We start from the raw sequence: 25,044 nt of genomic DNA on the forward strand, positions 1-25,044 counted from the left end.
ATACTAATAGAAGTACTGTTTCCAGTCTAACACTGTAAAATGGGTTTGCAATCGATTTGGTTTGGGACAACATGAAGGAATTAATTTAACTTGTTTTATATCCAATCCACTTTAATTTGTAAATTAGTAAGTTGTCGCAAAAAAACAAAACAAGTGTTGTGTGATTTCAGCTCATTTTAAGAAAGTACTTTGAACAAACAGCAAGCGTCATTTTTGGAGTGTAGTATAATTCAGTACTGCTTAGATACTGATAATGATAAAGTATACTGATAATGCAGAGCAAATCTGCTTATGTACAATGACTCAAATCAGACTCGATGTTATATATTTTACATGGCCCTAAATACCCTATTCTTTAAAAAAATTGATGTCCAAATAACCCAATTACAGCAGTATTTTCATGCATAATGCATGAATAATAGATCTGATCATTCTCCATCTTTTCTGTCTTTGTCTCGCATGCGTTCTTAATTCTCGGATCGGCATGAAATGTATTTAGCATTCAAATGACACATTTATGGGACACAATAGCGCAGGTAGACCTCATTAGAGCGGTATGCGTGTGAGATGGAGCCCGATCCATCAGGCTGAGGCTAATGGAGCTGTTCACAAATCCTCTAAAGTGTTTAGCGCTCTTGCCTGCGTGCTCTCTTATCGTACGGGTCAAGTTCTGTCTGTCTGTTCTTTCGCTGGCGACTAAAAAGGGGGCTGTTTTATGTTCTCTTTTTGTTGATGTAAAATAAATAAATTGTCTATTGATCTGGATCATTTTTATTGTAAGACAATAATGATTTTATGTCTAAATCTTTTTAATTAAAAAAAGGGATATATATATATATATATATATATATATATATATATATATATATATATATATATATATATATATATATATATATATATATATATATATATATATTATAGTGACAACAGTATATTGACTGACATTACACTTGAGCCCTTTTGAGATTGAGATTTTATTTGATTTTATGCTTGTAAACCCCTTTGACCCATCTTTATCTATTGTAAAAACAATAGATGTGTGTCTTGGCATTAGAAAAATCCTTCTTGGTATGATATTGCATTATTTTCTGAGTATAAGATGATCTTGAATATGTCACTATGTGAGCTTCATATATTTAAATGCATGAATTGTTTTTGTTTTTTTAATGTTTTTTTTTTATTTATTTTAACTGAAATGCTAGTCTTTTTAATAGTGAACATAGTTTGACTGCATTGTATTGCTCTGTAACTAGCAAAATAAGGTTAAGATCATAATGAAAAAACATTGAACGTGCATGACAAAATGTGAAATGGCATTATTGGCATATGTCCAAATCAAGTTGATGGCTTCATGAGCTTGTGGAGAACTTACGTCGCACATCTAAATACTCTAACTGCTGGTTCCAACAAAAATAGACTTTGGAAATTAAATTAAAATTGGTTTGGGAAAAACACTTTCAAGAATGTCCTAGATGTACAGTATGGTTAAAAATAATGAAAGAGAAAACAAACGATGCCTTTAAGTAAGGCTAGAAAGTTAGTACATAAGGGAAATGATCAATAAACTGCTAAAGGTTTGCAAATCACAATATTGTATTCTTCAAGTGATGTTTTGTTTAGAGAGATAGAGCTGTGTACTTTAATATTGTGTTTAATAAATTAATAAAGAATAGGAAGATTGTCAGTTATTGGCAAAAATATTGATACACTTCTGCGGTAAATTAATACTTTGTTTTAATAAAGAAAAAATATGGAGATGTCTGAAAAACAGGGAAAAATCTGGACTAAAGTTTTAGGGTAGAGTTAAATTTGTGCATTACAAGTGCTTTTGGCATTTAAAAATGCAGATTTGTACCATAACAAAGTTATCACTTTAGATAGTAAATTTTCTGTAAATAAGAGTTACATTTTCTGTATTCTTTTTTCAATGAATGCATTTGAATTGCATTATGGGACCTGATCTTTCCTCCAATAACTTTTGATGTTGGAAAAAGTGACTTTTATTGACATTTTATAATAGTTTGAAGTTATTATTTTATGGTTTGGTGTTGTAAATTAATAATGGTAGTGAACTGCCAGTACTTTTATTTTTTGGACTTTAATCTCTCTCTCTCCTTAGCCCAGTGCTTAAACCCCAACCTGAAGGACCAGGACATACACACATACACTACGGGCATAACTTTGGACTGTTGGGGAAACTGGAGCACCCAGATGAAACCCACGCCAACATGAGTAGAATATGCCAACTCTATGTAGAAATGACCCAGCCCGGGCTTGAACCAGCTACCTTCTTGCTATGAGGCGACAGCGCTACCCACTGTGCCACCCCTCGATATAATATGTAACAATATCATTTCAAACTAGTAAAATGTCAATAAGTCACTTTAAACTGCACAGTTGAATTCATAATATTAAAAGTCATGCATAAAAATATAATAAATTGCAAGCATAAATAAATATGACAAAAATAAGTTACAGTACTTTTATAGGGGTGTAATGGATCACGGAAAACATTTAGGCTTTCCTGTAAAACATGATGACAGAAGAAGTCGTGGTAGGTTATCCGGGATGTAGACGGTTCCTTAGGTTATTAACGGTGTTTTCTGTCATTAATGCATTGAGTGTTAGCTGCACGATTAATCATTAAAAGATCGGGATCTCAATGCCCATCCGACAAATTATAAATGATGGTCATTTGCATATGTTTATTAATCCTTTGAATCGCTGCATTCAAATCTGTGTTTGAAAATCGCAAAAATCAAGGAAGAGATTCAGTCTTTAGTGTTTTGAGTTAGTTGCGATGTTACAAACAGTCAAATAACACCGAAGTACTGGGATAAAGGTTTATAGTTTAGAGTAAACCACCGATGATTAAAATTACAGTCATGCGCATTTAACATGATACTCAAAAATGAAAGATTTAGGCATCGATTACATTATTTAACCAAAAGGTGGCGACAACCAGCCATCAAAAATATGCCACTGAATAATTCTTCAAAAATAACACATCTAGAAATAAAATATGAAGTTTTAAGAGTGAATAACTCAATCATTTAATGAAAATGAGATTAAAATAAATATGGGTTGTGCAATTTATAATGTTAGATTTCTACATTTAGCATCATCAGCAACAGTAGTAGTAACAGTGAATTTTTCATAGTACTTTTTTTATTTATTTATTTATTATTATTTTTTTTATCCAGCTGATAATTTTTTCGTTTTATATGTAATGAGATTACAGGTTCTAGATTCTGTTTGTTAAACCCAAAAGTGTCTTGCAGTGCTGTTTTTGTAATAAATGGAAAACAAATGACATTTGTCTCCTGCCCTTTTTGGCTGATCTGAAAAATGGTCCGATCCTGATTAAAAAAAACAAAAAACATAATGTGATCCGAGCCGTGGGATTTGTGATCCACCACTTGTGCTTTATGGTGTTCTGGGGAGGCAAAAAGTATTCAAGTACAAAAATTACACGATCAAATGTAAAATAGTATGGTCATTATTGTCTAAATAATTAAATAATAATAATATTTAATATCTTTTAGTCTTTAATAAGTAATCTAACTCTGTGATGTGACTGCTTCGAATACACACATTGCAATATGGATGCTCAAATGATATATTGTTCAGCCCTAGCACACACACACAGCTTTTCATGAACACACATCTCTCTCCCCCTGAATTAAACCCGAATACCTGCGGATGTGTGGTGCCGAGCAGCCGCTGAGTGTTTGCCCTCTCATTTATCACAATAGATCCCTCAGAGCCGTGTGTGCGAGTGTAAAACTGTCCCCGGGGGGCCGTGACAGGGCGGACCACCAACACTCCCGGCCAGCAGACAGAGCAAACAAACCCAAACAAAAGCGCAAAGGCACCCGAAGAGGAGTCTTTGTACCCTCCGACTCGAGGGATTTCCATTTAGCCCAGCTTTAGTGCGTTTCCTGTTGGCCTTCTTCCACAAACCCCGATCTGCCCCCCGAACAAGACACTGGGCTCATTAGAGATAGATACCCTCACCCCTGTGTGCTGGGGTTATTGTGTGTCGCAGGCCTGCATCTGAAAACATATGTTTGAAGACGGACAGTAATGGAGGGCAGGTGCTGAGGGGGAGCGCTTGAGCCCGTCCCAAAAAACACCACTGAAAGGAGCCAGCTGTGGGAGAGACGCATGTTAAAAAAACACACTTTTCTGTTTAATGATGCGTCGCTGCACTTTACATCGAGTCTTATTATTTAAAAAAAAAACATTTAATTAGCATCCAAATTGGAGTTTCTCATACACTGAAAAAAACCCAATTAATCGGATTTACTAAATTTAAGGTAAGTGGTTACAAACAATTTATATGGGCTGAATTTAATTATTCAAATATTTTATTTATTTTTCAATAGTCCTCAATTTTCCCACAACATACATTGAACAACATATTAACATGGTACATAGCTACTAACATACTCACACTCCATAAAGACAAAATAAACAAAATAAAACTAATTAAGAAATTAGGGATAATCTTTTACTTAGGATATAAAAACCCCTGAGTGGTCAATGTAGGATAGAAAAGGCTGCCAAACCTCCTAAAACTTTTTTGTACACTGTAAAAAATGGCCGTGATTTCAACGGTAAAAAACTGTAAAAATGCTACTGTAAAAATCCGTAACCTGGTTAACAGTTAATTCCTTAATATATACGGTAAATAACCGTGAATTGACTTTCCCAGGATTCCCTGAATGGCACATCACTTTTTATGCTTGTTGTTGACATTACTATGGATCTTTTTTAGCTGTTTCCCCATCAGTTATGCACATTAGAGATTTATGTTACAGCTAATGTTGATAAACAGTGTTTATTTCATGACTTAATGTTATGCGTGTTACCATACTGGTGTTTAGTAGCTTTGTGAATGACACTGAGCACCTTGTATACACTGATACACTTTTCTGCTTGTGGGAAAATTTGTTTGTGATGAGCATTGGTTCATTATGTAACTTCCTCACCACCACCTGCATATGGCTGTGTTAATGTGTCTAACTGTGTAACAAAAGATGTGTAGAGGTTGGTCATTCAAAATGATTCAAAAACATATTACCTCTCTAAATTAATGAAATATGGTAGTTAACCGTAAATGAGAAATTACTTTTACGGTTTGTACCATATTTTTAACGGTAAAGTACTGGCAACCACAGCTGCCGTTTTATTACCGATGGTGTTTTTTGTCTGGCCAATAATGAAGAGAAGGCAATGATTTCTACATGATTAGCTGACAGGTACACTTCTTCTGGAACTGTACCAAAAATTGAAGTCAAAAGATTAGGATCCATATCTTTTGTTACATATAAATGAAAATGATCTAAAAAATATCTGTCAAATTTATGTAATCTAGGGCATCCCCAGAACATATGACTCAGATCTGCTGACTCCAAGCCACATCTGGGGCAAGATGAATCTGACGCTGGATACACTTTTGCCAGCTTGCTCCTAGATAGGTGAAGCCTATGATGGGCTGAATTTAAACAAATAAATTAAACGTTCAACTTTAATTTTGTTTGTTGAAATTCAGCCCATGTAAATTGTTTACAACCAGTTACCTTAAATTAAGTAAATCCAATAAATTTTTTTTTTAGTGTATGATAGGATCAGATCATTTAATGGTAAATGTTAATCTTTTTTTTCCCCCTCCACATTGTCTTTTATTAGTCTGGTCACAACAACAAATGGGAAAATATTAAACATAAATCATGGTGTAAACCTGCATAATTTAACTTTCAATAGTTTGCATTAGGGCTGCACAATATATCGTTTCATCATCGATATCGCAATGTGTTTAGTTGATTAGCAGTAAAGAATGTACAGTGTTTACATTTAATTATCCAATAATCAGGCAAGGACAAAAAAAAATAGCAATATTCTGATTTGTGATAATTCCACCCGTGATGCATTATCGATGTAGCCAAGTATCAATCTTTATTTAAAGGAACAAAAGATCTGAATTAATTCATCAGCCTTGCACTGCTACCATATTATTTGGCAATAGATGAAGTGACGCTTCTCATAAATGCGGATCGAACATATCAATATTGCAGTTTTACAAGATATATGTGCTGTTAATAAAAAAATACGTCTTATAAGTTTTTGATGCATTTTCCCTCTTCATTTGCTAAATCATGATATATTGTGAATTGTTTTCTTGTGATTTTTCGCTGATATTGTGATCTATTATTCTTGGGGCGAAATATTGTAATATCGAATCGTATTACTCTACCTGAATATCTGACTACTTCACTTTTATCTTTGCTCCATCTTATTTATTTTTGCAATGTCTTAGATTGATTGGTATAATCTTGTAATGGAGTGAATCAAAGTTAATGATTTCATACCAAATTGAGCCATTCAAGTAATCTGCCGAATTCGTATTCATATCGCAATATGAAATCGCAGCAAAATAAAATATCGCTTTGTCAGATTTTTCCAATATCGTGCAGCCCTAATGCAAACTACGGCTGCACGATATTGGAAAAATTTCGATTATTTATTTTATTTATTTATTTATTTATTTTTATTTATTAATTTTTTTTATTATTATTTTTTTTTTATATTGCGATATGAATACGATTTCGGCATGATAACTGTTTGCAGATTTTTGCAAGAATAAATAAATAAGATGGAGCAAAGATAAAAGTGATAAGTAGTCAGATATTCAATACGATACGATATTATCATAATATTTTGCCACTGATAATGATAGACCACGATATCACGATTGCGAAATATCACAAGAAAACCATCCACAATATATCATAATATTTGAAAATGAACAGGGAGAATGCATCAAAAAGTTATGAGATGAATTGCTTTTATAAACAGCACATATATTTCTTAGAATTGCTACATTGATATGTGTTCGATTCGTCACTCACACATTCGTAATCAAATGTAATCCAACTGATCCAGCAGATGTTTTACGCAACGGATGCACTTCCAACTGCAATCCAGTACTGGGAAACACCCATACATACTCATTCACACTCATACACTTTGGCCAATTTAGTTTATTTAATTCTTCTGCTTTAAGTGTCAGTGAAAGACTGTCTAGCAAACACACACGCAGTGAAATTGTGCAGAGTTTCTGCGTTTTTAAGTAGCTGGAGCGTTGTAAATACTCGCACTCGCCTCCCTCGACATGGCGCATATGAGATAAATGACGTCAGTACATAATAACCGGTTATGATTATTACTGAACCGATTCCGAATTATCAGCGTCTGCATCGCGGTGCACCGAAGAAACAATTAATTTTGACACCCCTAGTAGTCATCTCAACTTACCTTAATCAAACTAACTAAAATATTAAGTTGATTCAACAATTTAGTTGAAACTGATTAACTTATTTAAATAAATTAAAGCAACAAAATTATTTGTTTTGGCTTTTTATTACTTTTTTTTTACAGTGCGTAGTGATTATTGAAATCCATCGAAAGCCATTATAGTAACCAAAAGGGTACACTGCCACGAGTTTTTTGAGAAAAGTATTACATAAACAATTATTGAAGTAAATCAGTGTATATTCTGACACCGTTTGTGATGCATGATAAATGTGATATTATTTATGCAGAAAAGTGTTAAATCTGATTGCTTAATAGTTGAATAAGAACCTAAATATTTTAGAAAATATTGCCACTTTACATGCAGAGAAAAATACAATAAAAGACATGGCAATATTTGAGCTTTTGGAACATATTCAGCATATAAAACAGGCAGAGGTTGGTTTAATGTGTGTCTCAAACATCAATTCACTATTAATCCATCATTTTTAATGTTCATGTATTCATTTATTTGATCTAATATTTGAGTTAATATAAAATATAGCTGTACCATTCCAAGTTTTTATTTACAACACAGAATACTTCTTGCTTTTATGGAGATCTGAAATAATCCAGTATTGATCGGAAGTCTTTTGAATTCACCTTCAATCTGTGGTTTTCAATGGTTCATTTTCTGGCGATTGTGTTGGTTTCCGGTCATGATGCCGGCAGTGCTCAATCCCTTATTTTTTCTCTTGCCTAAAGCTTTTTATGCCCCTCCAGTGGATCGTTACTAATACTAGCCATAAGTAAAAGCATGTCACCCGTTCCTCCTGTAATGGAGTTGTGTGTCCTCTCGCATGCATGGCGTTGGGCTCCTGCATGCCATTAACACACTGTCCCCATTGCAAAATCGTCTTTTTGAAAATCAATATCTCAAGATGTGTGCTGCCTTAATTAGGGGAGCACTTCTTTGGTTACAACTGGTAAAAGCTCTCTCTCTTTTTTTTTTTCTTTTTCTTTTTTTTTTTCAACAAATTTTTATCATGGTAAATGCCTGGCTGAATAATCTGCACGTCCTGTGTTCTCTATGTGTTCATCTACTCTGTCTTCAGAGTTGTTATTTTAGAAAGTCATACTTTTTGATCATGCTCCCAGAGATCTTTATGAGTGGTTGAATGGCAGCTGCAGAAATGGAATTAATATTCTGTGCATGCTCCAAAAATTGAGTATGTTACCTTGAGCTTCATTGCAACTATTTGGCAAATTTGCAAGCAGTTTCTTATTGAAAGGAGTTTGTACATGGTTTTTGTTTTCAGTGTAGTTTTTTTTTTAAGTAAATCACTTGGCTTTTTGGTGTCTGATGTTCTTTTGCATGAATTCTGTTAGGGCTGCACAATATATTGTTTTAGCTAGGGTTGAGTCGATAAGCAATTCCATCGCCGATGGTGGATAGACATCACGATCTCTACCCTGCCCCCGTCGCAGCGGCAACCCGGTTGCGAAAAACACACTCAGGACCCGTTTAGAAAGAAAATGATCCACTTCCACACTGTTTTACCTAGCATTTCTGAACAGCTCTCCATCCACATTGTGCATTTCTGCTTAAAATGTATATGCGCACATCTGAGCTCTAGGCAGTCAGCGGGTGTTTTGAACACAAAACCTCAGAGAGCAGTGCACGTCGCCAAGTTTATCAAGGATGTACCGCTGGATCACATCTCACTATAGTTGTTAAACGTGATATTTAATTAATCTTATTAGATTTTGTGGAGATTCATCCCCACAGCAGAACCATCCCAATCGATCTAACATTATACATTTTTTTCCAAATAGAGATATTAAATCATCTGGTGAAATTGTATTCAATTGTATTCATATCGCTCTTCATACATATATATATATATCTCGCAAAATAAAACAAATATCGCAATGTTACATTTTTATATCATAAAAAAGATCAATGAAAGGAACATTCAAAAAGCAGCTCATGTAAACACCCTAGTCATATTATTGTCTTATTTAGATTAAGGCAAATAATTAAATCACTGACGTCCAAGTAAATGTAGTCACAAGCCCCAACCCTAGAAAAAAGCTGTTGCCTGATTTTGATGACAGTCTTTCCACAGGTTAGTAGTAAGCTAATGTAATGTTAATTGCATAATACTAAAATATAAAAAAAAAAATTGGTGCATTTAATTCAAACAGAAATATGAATTAATGTTTACTTTAAATTTTAATTATATTCATTTAAATTATTAAAATATAATCTTTTTGTCAAATAAGAAATTTTTCTAAAGTCATCCACCATAATTCTGTGGCTCCAAAGTATCGCTTCAGGCACCGGTATCGAAATAACCCCAAATGATACCCAGCACTACATTTTACTCAAACCCATATCACCCAAATCCAGAAAATACACGTGTAAATGTAGAAAATCATGGACATAGTAAGAGACAACAGCAACTGTAAAAGTAGAAAGCCTAAAATAGACTGAAACATGAAGAGAGAGACAATGTGAGGTGTGTGTTTGAGAAGGATGGATAGATGGACAACAAGTGAAAGTATGTGTGTGTGTGTGTGTGTGTGTGAGAGAGATGAGAGAGCTTCACTGTTGTGTCCTGTAGTGTTCAGGTGTAAGTGATGCTACAGCTTATTTTAATGGGCACTCGTAGGGTTTGCTCTTTTCCACACACACGTAAATGCATCTCTAGTGCTCTGTGTGTGTGTGTTAGTTTGTGAGTGTATTTGTGTGTATATATATACGTGTGTGTGTCTAGTCTAGTAGCATGCTCACAGATAAATGCTTAGAAAAGGAGTAATAGTAATGTTTTATGCATTGTTCAAGTGTGAATGTTTAAATCATAATAAACAGCTGGTCCCAGTCAGTATCATAGACTGTGGTCCAGGGTTGTGAACCTACGCTTGTCTCACGGTCCGGTTTGTTTACGATTATCATGTCATTGATTCAGTTGAATTTGATATCACTGTGCATTGACGATGCTTTCAGTCTACAAATTTTAATTACTTCAAAACACAAGAATAGAAGTTTGTCTTTTTATACAAGCAGTCAGATATATGAGCCTTTTAATGCTCATGTAGTATACATCATGTGTACTATGATTGTCAGAGTATGTACGAGAACGGTCATATCATAAAATATGCTGATGATTCGGTGATTGAGTCTCCTCCACGATCAGGATTTGGGGCATGGTCCTGTTGTGGAAGAATTTACTTCCTGGTGGGATAGATTTTCTCTACAGTTGAGTGTTAATAGAACAATAGACATGGTAATAGATTACCGGAAGGTTTCTCCTAACCTCAGCATAACAAATATTAAAGGTTTGGACATTGAAATTGTTGACTCACATAAATATCTAGAGGTCGTTATTGACAATATGTTGACGTTTCAACCTAACACCCAGGCTGTCTGTAAAAAAAGTCCAACAAAGACTTTTTTTCTGAGAAAACTTGGATCGTTTTGGGTTTGTACCTCTATGATGACACAGTTTTATAAACAATTTATTGAATCTGTTTTATCTTTCTGCATTGTAGCTTGGTACGGTAATCTGTGTCAAATAAGAAAGGTTGAGTAACCTGGTGAAGGTGGCAGGAAAGATCATCGGTTTTAACCAAACTGGTCCAATGGTAATTTATCATATTGGGGATTTAAAGAGAGTTCAGGGTATCCTATGCACCCCGGATCACCTGTTGTACTCAGACCGTTGCTGTCTATATTGAGGATGAGGGAGCTCTTGAATTTCATTTAAAATGCAACCCTAAATCAGAAAGTTGGGACAGTGTAAAAAATGCAAAAAAATTACAAAAATACAAATTTACTTTGACTTGTATTTCATTGCAGACAATATGAACAAAATATTTCATGTTTTTTGTCTGGTCAACTTCATTTGTAAATAAAAAGTGAGGCAAGTGGCTGCATCGGACGTTTTAGATTGAATCAACTTCCAGCCTTTTTTAAGTATATTAAACACTAAAACATTGCTTAAAACAAATGTAACAAAATTAAGTTGAGCCAACTAATATTTCTAAAATTACTCAAATCAGATAAACTTACTTTTTTTGTTAAACCTAACTTATTTATACATTGCTATATGTTGCCTGAACTTATTTTAATTAGGTATTAAGAACTTTATTATCTAAATAAAATTAACCATGCATATGTCATTTAAAATGAATTCAATTGACTTCTGGCTGTAACCTCAGAAAATAAATCTTCATTTTTATATTCTAAGCACACTATACAGTGATTAAGTAAAAACAGATAAACAGACTTTAAGGTCAATAACAATTAAATAAGAATGGGAAGATGGATTAAAGACCATAGCATTTATTCAATGTCAACCAGTGTCCCTTTTAAAAGTGTCTACAAAACAGGCCAATAATGTGGCTGCACATACACAATACATAAATAAAAACATTAATAATGCCAGATCCTATTGAGAAATCATCTAAGACAACTCAGTGAGATCTGTATACTTTGATGAAGATTTAGGTTGCATAAGGTCCAGTCCCACAAAGAGTCTCTGATATATGTCAAATAATGTATACAGTTTTGATGTAAGTCGAGGACATCAGTAAGTCCAAACAGGAGCCATCATGCACATGACAGGTTTGGTAAACCTCTGACAGTCCTATGATTATCCAAACTGTGTTGGGCTGATGTCAAATTTTTCCCGTGGGCAGCCGCATGCACCTCTGATTCCACACATCTCTATTGGTGGAGAGAAAAAAGAAACAGGAGTTCAGGTGGTTGGTACTAAATAATATTAAATAGCTAAATAGCAAATATCTTAGATAAACTACAAGTCAAGTTACAAAAGTGCAGTGAGAATGATACATGGATGAAACACCTTAGTTTATCAGTTAAAATTTACCTTAGTTAAACTTCTGTATTAAAAAAAGGCTATATAGGTTATTGTGTACTTACATTATTCCAGGTGTTTTTAAGAATCAAATTCTAAAGAAAACTGTGATTTTATTCAGTGTAACAGTGTATGGTATTTCGGTTGCCTGTCAATCAAGGAATTATTTAAATTTAGGTATTACATTTTCAGTTTATTTTTGCAACCTATAAAGCATAAAAATATGTATGTAACTTACATATTAAACAGTTTGAAAATGGCGAATATAAAATCTATGATTTAACTGTCATCTTCATTTTGCACCAAACTTTGCATAAGTCATAATACAAAATTAAATAAATACATTGCCATTTTACATATTACATTAAAGTTTACATTACATTTTTGCTGAAGCTACTTTTAATTGACCTTTTCTCCAAATTTAATGTTACTGGCAAATGACAGTTCCGTGAATCAGTGTTTTCAGTTAGCTTTAGTGAAAGACTGACAGATAATAAGAAACTGCATTAGGATATTTTTTACTGTTTGTTCATTGCACACATACAAAAAATCTTCAGATATCAAATGCAATTCTATGGAGCCCACTATTGTTTGCAATTTTACCCATGTTTTACTTACCTGCAAATAATTACAGCTGTAATCGTATCTGTTTTTCTTAACAAAATAATCAAAATCACTTTGGTATCTAAAGACCAAGAAAATGCATTTTAGAATGAGGTGCGTACATTTTATATGGTTCTGTAAACATAAATGTAATTTAAGTTCAAATAAATTATAAATCTGTAATTTATTCACATTGCAGTATTAACAAAAAACTTATGGACTAAATCTCTTAAACACAAACCTTAAGCTACTTAATGTTACGCTAAACACAAACTACTTAACTGTTCCATACGTTTCTGCATTTAATATGATCCTTAATGTGCTGATAATAACTTAGGTTAGCTAGCCAAGTTAGCGCTAGCAAACTGCACCCACCCCCCGACCGCCCACCAGAGACCTAGTTAATCCGTTCGGTAACGTTAGTTATACCTACTAAGTGTTTTAAAACTACTTTAACATTTTTTTTTCTCAGGACTATCAGTTTTAATCGTTAGCATGAACTAGCGTTGGTTAGCGTTAGCCAACTTAGCTTTCCATGTGAGAGCAGTCTGTTACCTGACGTTACAGTACAATTTACAAGCTAAAACCTCACCTGCCTAGTGAAGTCGGCAGTTTAGCATGACTTTGCCATTATCATTCGGCTACATTTGCAACTTACCGTGTTAATCAGATCCGCTGCTGCGAGCAGTAAATGTCGCCCCTTGTAGATGCTGCGTGTGTCTGGAAAGTGGCGGGCAGTGAAAATGGGGTCACGCAGAATTATTAAAATCACGTTTGATGAACAGACCTGCCACACATCGACAGCTGCTCTAATAAATTGTCTGTGTCAACTCACTTTTATAACATTTATTCTACACAATAACCACGTACAAAAATATACTCAAATAAATTGCATTAGTTTTATTTAAAATATACTGTTATATAAAAACGGATCTACTTTAAGTAAAGAATAAGCAAATTGATATTTTTTGGTATAAAACAAATATAATTAACTAGATTGCAATTATTTAAAGTATATAAAAACAACTTTGTGAGTGTAGCACTTTTTACAGTGTAGGGCTGGGCGATATCGGAAAAAAATGATCAAGATTTGTTGTATATAGTTCAGAATCAATAATTATTGAATATTTTACAACTGAAAATTTGCTAAAACAAAATTTCTTAAAAATAAGTTTCACACTTTGGCAAAACAAAAGGTATCAGAGTAATTTAATTATGACTGACAATTTTATTATTATTTAAAAATTAAAAACAATTACTAACAATTATATATATTTTTTTAATTAAATAGGTTAACTGCATTATGCTGATGTCAACATGATTAACAATTCCATTCCTTGAGTACTTTACATCAGCAATAATTAATTTCAGTAAAAAAAATAAAATAAAAAAAAATTCTAACAATTCAGGGTAACTTTCTACAACAAATTATGAAATTGAGTAAACAATTTCTGTTGAAGAAATAAGCAAGTATTCTATTAAACACTAGATGATAGTGTTATTCCACCACAGCCTTGTACAACAGGTACAACCTTGTACAAGCCATGTGTTTCAGGACGCCATCAGGACGTCGTTTTAGAGTTCCTATTTGCAGGACAAATAGAACTTGAAATTCTTTTATAACGGTGGCCATGAGGTCATTAAATGAGTCCAGGGGGGAGGGAGATGCACTTACAAAATGATGTATTGTATGTTGTGTGGTAATATTTTGTTAATGTGTACATGGAACTTCGCCTGTGTTATGGCACCTTGCTGTAATTTTAGTTTCCCTAAACAGGATAATAAAGTTGAGTCTTAAAATGAATGTATCAAACAAAAGTCAAGTTCAGACACCGATGACAACAGGGGCAGTTATAGCAAATAAACCACTGTAAATATTATTCCTGCTTGCTTTTTGAGCGCTGTCGACGGAGTTCTTAAATGCCTATGATTGGCCATTGTGTTCACGTGCTCGACCAAAATGGGTGCCATTGGCTCTAACTATTACCGCTGAGTACTATAATCCAGTTCACAGTTCTCATTATTGTTTTAAAAATCATAATAGGTTAATCTCTGTAAATGGCTAAATTTGTAGAGAGTTGTAGACTACAATAAAATGTAAATATACTGTATATATGAAAAAAGGACAAAACACAACAGTAATGAAATGTAATAATGAAGATTCAACAAAACTAATTCAAAATATGAATCAAAGAATTTTAATAGCATCAGACTAAAATAGCATGTGGTTATATATCACTTGCAATGTAGCTTTTATTAAATGTATTTATTGTTCGTGTATGTGTCCTGAGTCATTAAAATGTAAAAAAATAAACATACAAAAATAGTGTTAAATAAATGTATACAGTCGGCGCAATAGCCTAGTGGTTAGCGCGTTGACATATGGTGCAATAGCACGTCAGGGCGTCACGAGTTCGAATCCCGGCTCGAGGACATTTCCCTACCCTACCCCCCTCTCTCTCTCCAACTTCGCTTCCTGTCCTAAATACTATCCTATCTAATAAAGGCAAAATAGCCAAAAAATAAATCTTTAAAAAATAAATAAATAAATGTATACAAAAACCCATGCACACACAAAAACAAACCAAAAAACTATTTTAGTGTAAACTTGTATAACTGTATTGTATAACCTGTTGCTAAGGAAACACTTATAACTTCCATTTAGTTTAACATAATATACTAAAATTGAAAAAACAAAACGGAAACAACAACAAAACATGCTTAATAAATAAATAAACAACACTGGATGAGTTAAAATAACATCACACTTTGACGTCTGTTTCAGCCAATCAGCGGTCTCTGCTCTGCTGAGGTCATGACTGAATCTTTCCTCTGCTGGGGTCATGACTGAAAGTTTCCTATTGTTAAGCAGGGCTTAGGAAGGTCAGGACCAATAAAAGTGGGTTTAACTAAACATCTATTAAGTGTAATGCGAGTCAGCATTCCTGCTCAAACAGTGAGATGTGATTGGCATTGTTGCAGCAAGCTGTTGAATTGTGGTTTTGTCTGATGGAATTGATAGTTTGTCTCTATTACAGCATCACGTCTTGCCTGATTAAGAAAGATTCAGTCAGCTTTCAGCCAACAGATGCTGAGACAACTGAACTATTAATCCACACCAATTTGTTAAGCAAGATAAGATGTTAAAACTGTATAATTAAGTCAGATATTCTGAAAGCAATCATGAACTAATGAAGAACACTTTAGTTTTTATTTTTAATATTTTAATATTCATTTGCAGATCCTGATTTTGGATATTAAAAGTCTTAATTGTTATCTGATCAGATCAGAGTCAACCTTTAAATCAACAGTAAGAAATAACATGATTTATTTTTTTTTACACAGTTAGAGATAATGTACATTTATACAAAGCTGTATATTTTTATTTTTAAATTAATTTAATATTTACTTGTGGTTATCAATTGTGCTTTTCTTCTGTTGTCTAAGAATTGAAGCAGACTTTAAAGCTGTGCGAACTCGAGCATTTTTAGCTACTTGATTAATTTCATTATTATGAACTGCATTTTTCTATAGTTGATTTTTAGTTATTAACAGGTAAAAGGTTATTTAAGGTCAACTATAACTACATGGCAAATTATTGACCCTTTTAAATCTCAAAATTCACATTTTATTTGTTGTAAAACTAAGTTTTTCCCTGGGTTTTAATGTTTTATGTGCAGTTTAATAATCAGGAACATTGCCTAATGTATTAAATTAATAACTCCTTTATTTCATCTAAGGAGGATCATTTTGGTTAACCAACAACCGCTGCTCGTTCACCAAATATTAACCGTTAACTGATCAGATAATTATTATTTAATTATTTAATTTAAAACAATAAAATGATGTGTCTATTTTGTGTCTGATTACATTAAATATTGCATTTTAAAATACTAATTAACCTTACATGCGAACAGCAGCATACAGAACATATTAACAACAGAACATCTACAAGCTCCTGCAGTGTTTCCAACAGCATAGAAATAATAATAATAAAATAAATAGTCCTGCCATAGATATTTTTCACTTAAAGGACAAATTTAGATTACAAATGTGAAAACACTGACTGAATCCTTTTAAACCACATTGGCTGTTTTTTCCCCCCATTATTTTCCCCCGTCAAATAAAATTAGCAGGCTACCTCAAATCGATTGCTCCATGGAAAATATGCATTTAATTAATGATTTCTGGCTTGTCATCTATTGGCTTTGCATAGATATATACACTCGATATTGCATATAGACTGAGCATGTGTCAAGAGCGCCGCCATATTTGTACAGTGCTCCCAGGACAAAAGTCAATCAACCGCACTAGTCAAGACTAAAGCATGTGAAGATGCTGGACTTTAGCACCGTGTACGAGTAAACGAGTAAACAAAGAAAACAAAGCATAAAGTCAGAACATTTCATAGGTAAGATTTCGTTTTTTATGTTTTTGTTTGTTACGAACTTTTGTGCTCGACAAGTATTGATTATAATACAGTCACTTGCACTGACCATAAGGCAAAGTAGCACCAACTCATACTAAATACTAGGGTGTTTTTGTTGAATAAAATCAGCAAACAATGTAAATGAAATATAACAACAAGACCCTGATGCTAGAAACGTGTATTATTGTCGGATGAGTGAACGAGTCGTTCATAACGAAGATTCATTCACAAACGAATCACTCCATCTGTTAGAATGAGAAGTGAAAGTAGGAGAGGGTGTGTTTCAGGACACGGATTAGATCAAATTTAACGAGGAGGCAGGGAAATACATTTCCATGCACACAAACACATGCTCTTTGTCAGAAATGCAATAAATATGTGTGTTACGTTTTTAAGATGTTTTAGTGGGATGCTGTAACATTTAAGCGAGACAGGTGTAATGTGTGCGACAGATCAAGGATGAGGCAAGAATCAATTCTCTATTTAAGCTTTTTACTCGGTAGTTGAAACGATCATGTAACAGTAATAAATGGGAAAAAAAAGAAATAAACATTTACAATTATCTTTAAACGAAAACAACGAGTGTAAGCCAAATCAAAGAAATTAACAAAACAAAACAATCCTTAAAACTTAAGTCTAAACTAGGCATCAAAAAAATAAATACAAATAAAAACCGAGATCTTCAGTGTATACGACACCCGAGCTAAACTAATTAAAGCTACAAAACTCAAAATACACAGCTGGGAAATCACTCAGACTAATCTAACAAAACATCAGTCTAAACTAAAACAAACCGGATAAGACGGTCAAAGCTTAGTTTAGAACCACACAACAACCATCACATTATGTTACTTAAAGCCAACGAAGTTCAACAAGCAAACTCGAATTACCATAGTAAACTGAGATAATAAATCACTAAACAGCCGAAGCATAGCACAATCAAATTGCGTGGTTATTCCAGCTCAAGTTTGGGTCAAATATAGACGGACCAAACCATTTGTTTGATGTTAATCATATGCAAATATAAAAAATGTAACAGAGTGGTTGGGTTTGTCTTTATTGTATCTGGGCTGAAATAATCCACCATTACTTGACAATCAAACAATCTTAAAAAAAACTCTAGTATTCACCTCGAAGCATTCAAGCAGTGCTTTAGTTACAATCCTAATAGCTAAAAGTATGTTCCAGCAAACATCTAAGACGGGAGAGTAAGTCAAAACTTATCATTATCGCAATTAAATGTAATTAATTTTATGTGGGGCGACGCAGTGGCGCAGTAGGTAGTGCTGTCTAGGTAGCGCTGGTTCGAGCCTCGGCTGGATCAGTTGGCGTTTCTGTGTGCATGTTCTCGTGGGTTTCCTCCCAGGTGCTCTGGTGTCCCCCACAGTCCAAAGACATGCGGTATAGGTGAATTGGGTTGGCTAAATTGTCCGTAGTGTATGAGTGTGAGTGAGTGTGTATGGATGTTTCCTGGAGATGGGTTGCAGCTGGAAGGGCATCCGCTGTGTAAAACATATGCCGGATAAGTTGGCGGTTCATTCCGCTGTGGCAACCCCAGATTGATAAAGTGACTAAGCCGAAAAGAAAATTAATGAATGAATCGTTTTGTTTTGCATCCATAGAATGTTTTTGACCAATCAAATAAAGCCTTACTTTCTTTAGACCCACCTTCCCAGTAGGTGCTGTTCTGCTATTGGTTAGACCAGGCCAAAGGTTAAGTTAGAGCCTCAGAGCAGAAAACTGAACATGAATACTAATGAAAGTAGAGATGAGATGAAAATGACAACAGCCAATAAGGGTGAGATTTTCAGTCAGTCATAGTTTTTTAAAGTCCACATTTTAAGCCTGAATTAATCCTAAAATATATATTATTGATTATATAAATAATAATATATTACCTTTTATATTATCATTGCATAAATAAATATTTCTAATAAAATAAAATTGAATTTCTCTATGGGGAAATTACTGCAATGCTCAATTACATTATATATTGTTACACTTTATAGTTATAGATACATTTTATACATGATTGTGCAGCCTTACCACCCAAAAAATCCCTCTAACCAAACTAGCAACAATACAGAATGCTTCCAGCAACCACCCCAAACACACACAAACTGTGGCTGTGACTTTTACACATCACTCGCATTTTCATCTGGCTAGACTGATATATTTATACAGCTATTCAACAAGACTCAGTCATGCTTTCAATAGGCGCTCATTCATTAAAAGTGCTCTGTTTAAACATACGCAGGAGCCTGTGTGTGTGTGTCAGACAGGGTCTCATGTTTTGTTTTGTGTGCATTGATTCATCACGTCACTCGTCTTTTTCCTTCTGTGCCTCTGTATTTATGAGCTCCCCCTTGGCGAGTGTTTCTTATCTGGTCTCTGTCTGCGGGTTTCAGAGCTGAAAGACTCGTGGACACCTGCAGGTGAAAACACCATGTCTTTTTTTAGGCCTGAGAGTGTTAAATGAGGGACAGCTGCATTAATTTATGCAGTTCACCTTAAACCTGGAGGCAGCGTCTCTTATTATTTAATTGTTTTATTTTTTAATGAGAAACAATCAGGGTAAACTGCATATCGTCATTCACATTTCACTTACTATTAATTCATTCCAAATCCTTTCAATTCTCTCTGTGCATTTAATGGATTTTTTTTAAAGTCTCAAAACACTTATTTGATAAAAATGCACATATATATTATATATATATTATGTTTTGTAATATATTATAAAATGTAATTAATTCTTGTCAATCAAATATAATTTTTTCCACATGATCCTTCAGATATCATTCTTACATGATGATATGCTTTGATTCTTGTTGTTGTCAATGATAAAAACAGATTCATATTTTTGTGGAAATTCTAATACATTTTCATCTCGATTCTTTGAATAGAAGCTTAAAAAAGCAACATTTTATAATGTGATTTAAAATAGAGAATAGTTCGTAATATTATAAGTTATTCATACATTTGTACATCTCTGTACTGTTGTCATGTTTCATGTCATTTGGATTGAAGAGCTGTTGTTTTATAAAACAAGCATATCTTAATAATTTTCCTTTGGCTTAGTCTCCATTTCAGAGGTCGCCACAGTGGAATGAACCTCCACACATTCTATCCGCAACCCAGTACTGGGAAACACCCATACACTCTCATTCTGACGCACAATTATACACTATGAACAATTTAGTTTATTCAATTCACCTACAGCACATGTGTTTGGACTGTGGGGGAATCCGGAGCACCCAGAGGAAACCCATGCCAACACGGGGAGAACATGCAAACTCCACACAGAAATGCCAACTGGCCCAGCAAGGACTCAAACTAGTGACCTTCTTGTTGTGAGGCGAGTGATAACCACTGAGCTACCATGCCGCTCCCCACATAACTTAATATAGTACTTTAAACTAAAAACACATCATGTGTAATCTTATTTGAATTTATTGTTGTATGAAATTTGTAAAAATATTTATTTTTTTTAATATATTTTATTATTATTAATAACAAAGCATACAGGCTGAAAAAAAAACAATATAATGAATTAATTAATTCAGCTACCCCCACACCGTCCCCTGTGGTCTCTTAAAACTGGGGTATCTAATGAATAGAAGTTAACAAAAAAAAAACCAAAAGTACAGTATCAAGAATGAGATCAATCGATTACAACTATACAAAATAAGGTCAATTATCATTCTGTTCACTCGAAGTTCACTCGAACAATATAAAATATAATCTGATAAATTACACACTATTCTTTGTTCAGAAACTGTCCAATTCCACAATCCTAACAAAACAACCTCTAAAACAACATAAATATTATTCTGAAATGTTTTCAGAGAAAATGTTTTCTTGCACATAATTTTCAGGTGAAAAATAGGTCATTTTTAAAAAGGCTGCAGTGGATTGTTACTAGTTGTGCACACTTCTGTTTCATGTTTGTGTGTGTATACCCTTCTAGCCACAACTCAGTACTGGGAAACATTTTTGAGTCTAATGATACACTACCTGACAAAAGTTTTTGTGCGCGGCAGGCCAGACTGGTGGTGGCAGGTCAGATTGACCGTCAGGCCACCGGGTGCTCCTTATGGCCAGTCCGCCCCTGAATGTGCAGCACAAATGTCTTGAAACCTCAGGCTGTTGATGTTGGCATCCAGATGTTGTAGATCTCTCTCACGCCCCCATTCTAAATGTAACCCCAAACCATAATTTTTCCTTCACCAAACTTGACTGATTTCTGTGAGGATCTTAGGTCCATGTGGGTTCCAGTAGGTCTTCTGCAGTATTTGTAATGATTGGGTTGCAGATGATTCATCGGGAAAATCTACCTTCTGCCACTTTTCCAAATGATCAACTAGTAGTCAAGTTATTGTTTGTTGCTCTTACAACTGGGATCGACGACAAGACCTTTGTCAGGTAGTGTACACACCCAAGTCTTACACCCAGAATGCACACTCTATCTCTTTCAGGCCAAAATGGACCTGAATGCATTATGAGGGTTGAACAATTTAAAGCATTAGAATGTCTTGGAGCTAGAGGCCATCAGGATTTGAGATTGTGCTGTTTGTGGCAAGATGTTCATATGAAATGAAACGAATACTGTTTTAGAAATGTCAACAAAAACAAACAAATAAAATGAACACACTAAAAGTCCAGCTAAATCCAATATAAAGTTCTTTTATAAGATCTAAAGCAGCCTTTAAACTGCTGTTTGATCCGTTATAAGCTCGACGGTTAAATTAAAAACAACAATAATACTGATACTAATTTGAATAACAAACAGTCTGTAAATCGAGTGCTCGGATGGAGATGCGTGGTTTCAGTTCAGCATAACACTACTTGAATAAAACACACAGGATTAAGCTGAACGATCCTTTATGCCACGGATTTGTCATTTATTTATCTAGCGGCGATAAAACAAAAGATCTTAACCTGGCGGTGAGATGTTTCCACAGAGTTCAGCTTTAAAAACCACCGGATTCATCATCATTTGCTGAAGAGCCTCTCCTTCATTGTTTCCAGCTCATCAAACCTGAAATCCCTCGAAAAACCCACAAACACTTGTATTGGAGCGAATCGGGCCGAAGCGCACAGATTTCCTGATCGGTGAATTCGAGGAGCATGTCAAGTGTGCTTCTGCTTAGGCGCAGGGTCATTAGGGCCAAATTAATTTAGCCTCATTAAGGTGTCAATTATTCTGAGGTTTGGCTGATATGTGCTGAGATGACGTGTGCTTCCGCTGAGTTCGTGAAGACGTGGCCACACTTCTGATTAGGATTAGATGCAGACGGGATGTATTGAGTTGGAGAATCAGTCGAGTGTCTGTAAAGTCTTTTACGCATTAACTCTGTCCACCTTCAGGTCTGAAGGAAATTAAAAAAAACACAGAAAAAAAATCATATGAATCCAAGAAAAACTCACAAATGCAAATAAAGAGAACTTTTTGGATCCAGTACATGCAAAATATACATTACATTAAAATATACATACAGTGGTCCCTTGTTAATCGCAGGAGCTATGTTCTAAAAATAACCCGCAATAGGTGAAATCTGCAAAGTAGTATACTTTTCTTGACATTTTTTTACAATTCTCTACTATTTACTATTTTCTCAGATAGGCATTAACATTTTCATACTTTTCTCTCTTGTTTAAACACTCGTGTAACTTCTACCTTCCTTTAGCATGTCTAGATGTTCAAATTTTTGTGCGATGGTTAGCATCTTCCTCTGCTTTTTGGGTGCTACCATGGGTGTCTTTGACGGTGCAGAATGTTTTGTCGACATTATGGGGTCTGTTGGGGAGAAAACTTGCAAACATACACTCCAACGCTTCAGAGTCATACCGCTAGCTATTGTAAAGATTTGGCAAGCTGAATGCATTCTGTACTGTACAGGTGATACGGAACAGAGGAGATTGATTGACAATGGTCTATATCCAATCAGGACGCAGAACATGATGCAGTAATAAAGCATGCCAAATTGCACAAAAGAATCTGCGAAACTGCGAGACCGCGGAAGGTGAACCATGTTATGGCGGTTCCTATATCCTATTCCTATATGTTATGGCGGGTACTGTATCTTGATCAATCTATCAATCTGTCTGTCTGTCTGTCTCTCTATCTCTTTTTTTTTTTTTTTTTTTTTTTTTTTTTTTTTTAGTTTATAGAATGAATTATTTAATGTATTGTTTTTTCTCTTGGGAGTACTTGTGAAATAAAGAAAATATTGATAAAGGCATTTTTTTACTCAGTTCAGATCATAGAACTATGGAAGTTTATTGCCTCCTAGTGGACACTGACAAATTCATATTCTAAAAGTAAAGCTCTGAACAGTTTATTTAATCTGAACATCAGGCATTCAAATCTTAAAAAATAATATGACCAGAATGACTTTGGCATTTTCTTTCTTTCTTTCTTTCTTTCTTTCTTTCTTTCTTTCTTTCTTTCTTTCTTTCTTTCTTTCTTTCTTTCTTTCTTTCTTTCCTTCTTTCCTTCTTTCCTTCCTTCCTTTCTTTCTTTCTAGAAATTTTTAAGGTGTTTTGGAGTAATTTTAGATCTACAAAATTATCTTTTTGCTCCATACAACAGTGGCGGGATTTTGCAAAAACACAATTGTGCCAGCAATACACCACTAATGTTACAAAGGACAGGAAAATACAGTTGAATCACTGGAGAATAAAATAAGTCATGCAAGAAAAAGCAGATGCTTCAGGAGTTTTTATAAGGGATTTTAAAGAAAAGAAGAATTCTCTAAATAATTTACTTGACCTGCTCAAGGAGCTCTTGTCAGGTCAGGATTTCAGAATATTGAGTCGATGGACGCAGCATCAAAATGTTTCTTTAATCTAGAAAGATAGAATGGGGGGAAAAAAGGTTTATATACAACCTGCTCTCTGAGACGGGAGTTTTGTTATCAGACTTTTCTGAAATAAGAAAAAGGGCAGTTGATTTTTATCAAAAGCTTAATAAGAGTGAGATCATTTCTGATGAATCAGATGCAAGTGGTTTTTTGGAAAATTTGCCCCAAGTTCCTCAAGATTTTAATGTTGAGTTAAAGAAGAATTACAAAAAGCACTCCAGAGCATGGAATGTAATAAAGTCCCTGGTATTGATGGCTTGCCTTAAGACTTTATGGAAATAAATCAGTTTGGACTTATTGCAAGTTAAAATAAAAGTTTGGCAAATGGACAATTACCTTTAAGTTGTAGAAGGGCAGTGCTTACTTTATTACCTAAGAAAGGTGTTTTTAATGAGATTTAAAAATTGGAGGTCTGTTAGCCTGTTATGTACTGACTATAAACTACTCGCTAAAGTCTTAGCTAACAGTTTGAGTGATGTCCTCCGCCATATCATTCACCCTGACCAGTCATATTGTGTTCCAGGAAGGCGAATATTTGATAATATCTCTTTTATTAGAGACATTTTAGATATTGGAAAAAATGTTATTTGAATTTTGGCCTTCTTTCTCTTGATCAAGAAAAAGCTTTCGATTGAGTTGAGCGCAAATATTTGTGGAGCACTTTAACAGTCTTTGGTCTTACCAATGAGTTTGTATCTTTGTTAAAAGTTTTATGTTATGAAGCTGAAAGTGTCTTGAAATTTAATGGAAATTTATGTGTCCCTTTTAAAGTTTTTAGGGGCATTAGACAAGGATGTGCCTTATTGGGTATGTTGTATACTTTAGCCATAGAGCCCCTGCATAATTATGTGGGTTATCTCTACCAAGTTGTACAAATGGTTTTAAAGTGTCTGCATATGCTGATGATATTGTTCTTTTAATTAATGGGCGGATCGAGGTGAACTTGTTACTGGAAATAATGAATCAT

This window comes from Danio aesculapii, chromosome 20 (genome assembly GCF_903798145.1).
Source record: "Danio aesculapii chromosome 20, fDanAes4.1, whole genome shotgun sequence".
Lineage (NCBI taxonomy): Eukaryota > Metazoa > Chordata > Actinopteri > Cypriniformes > Danionidae > Danio > Danio aesculapii.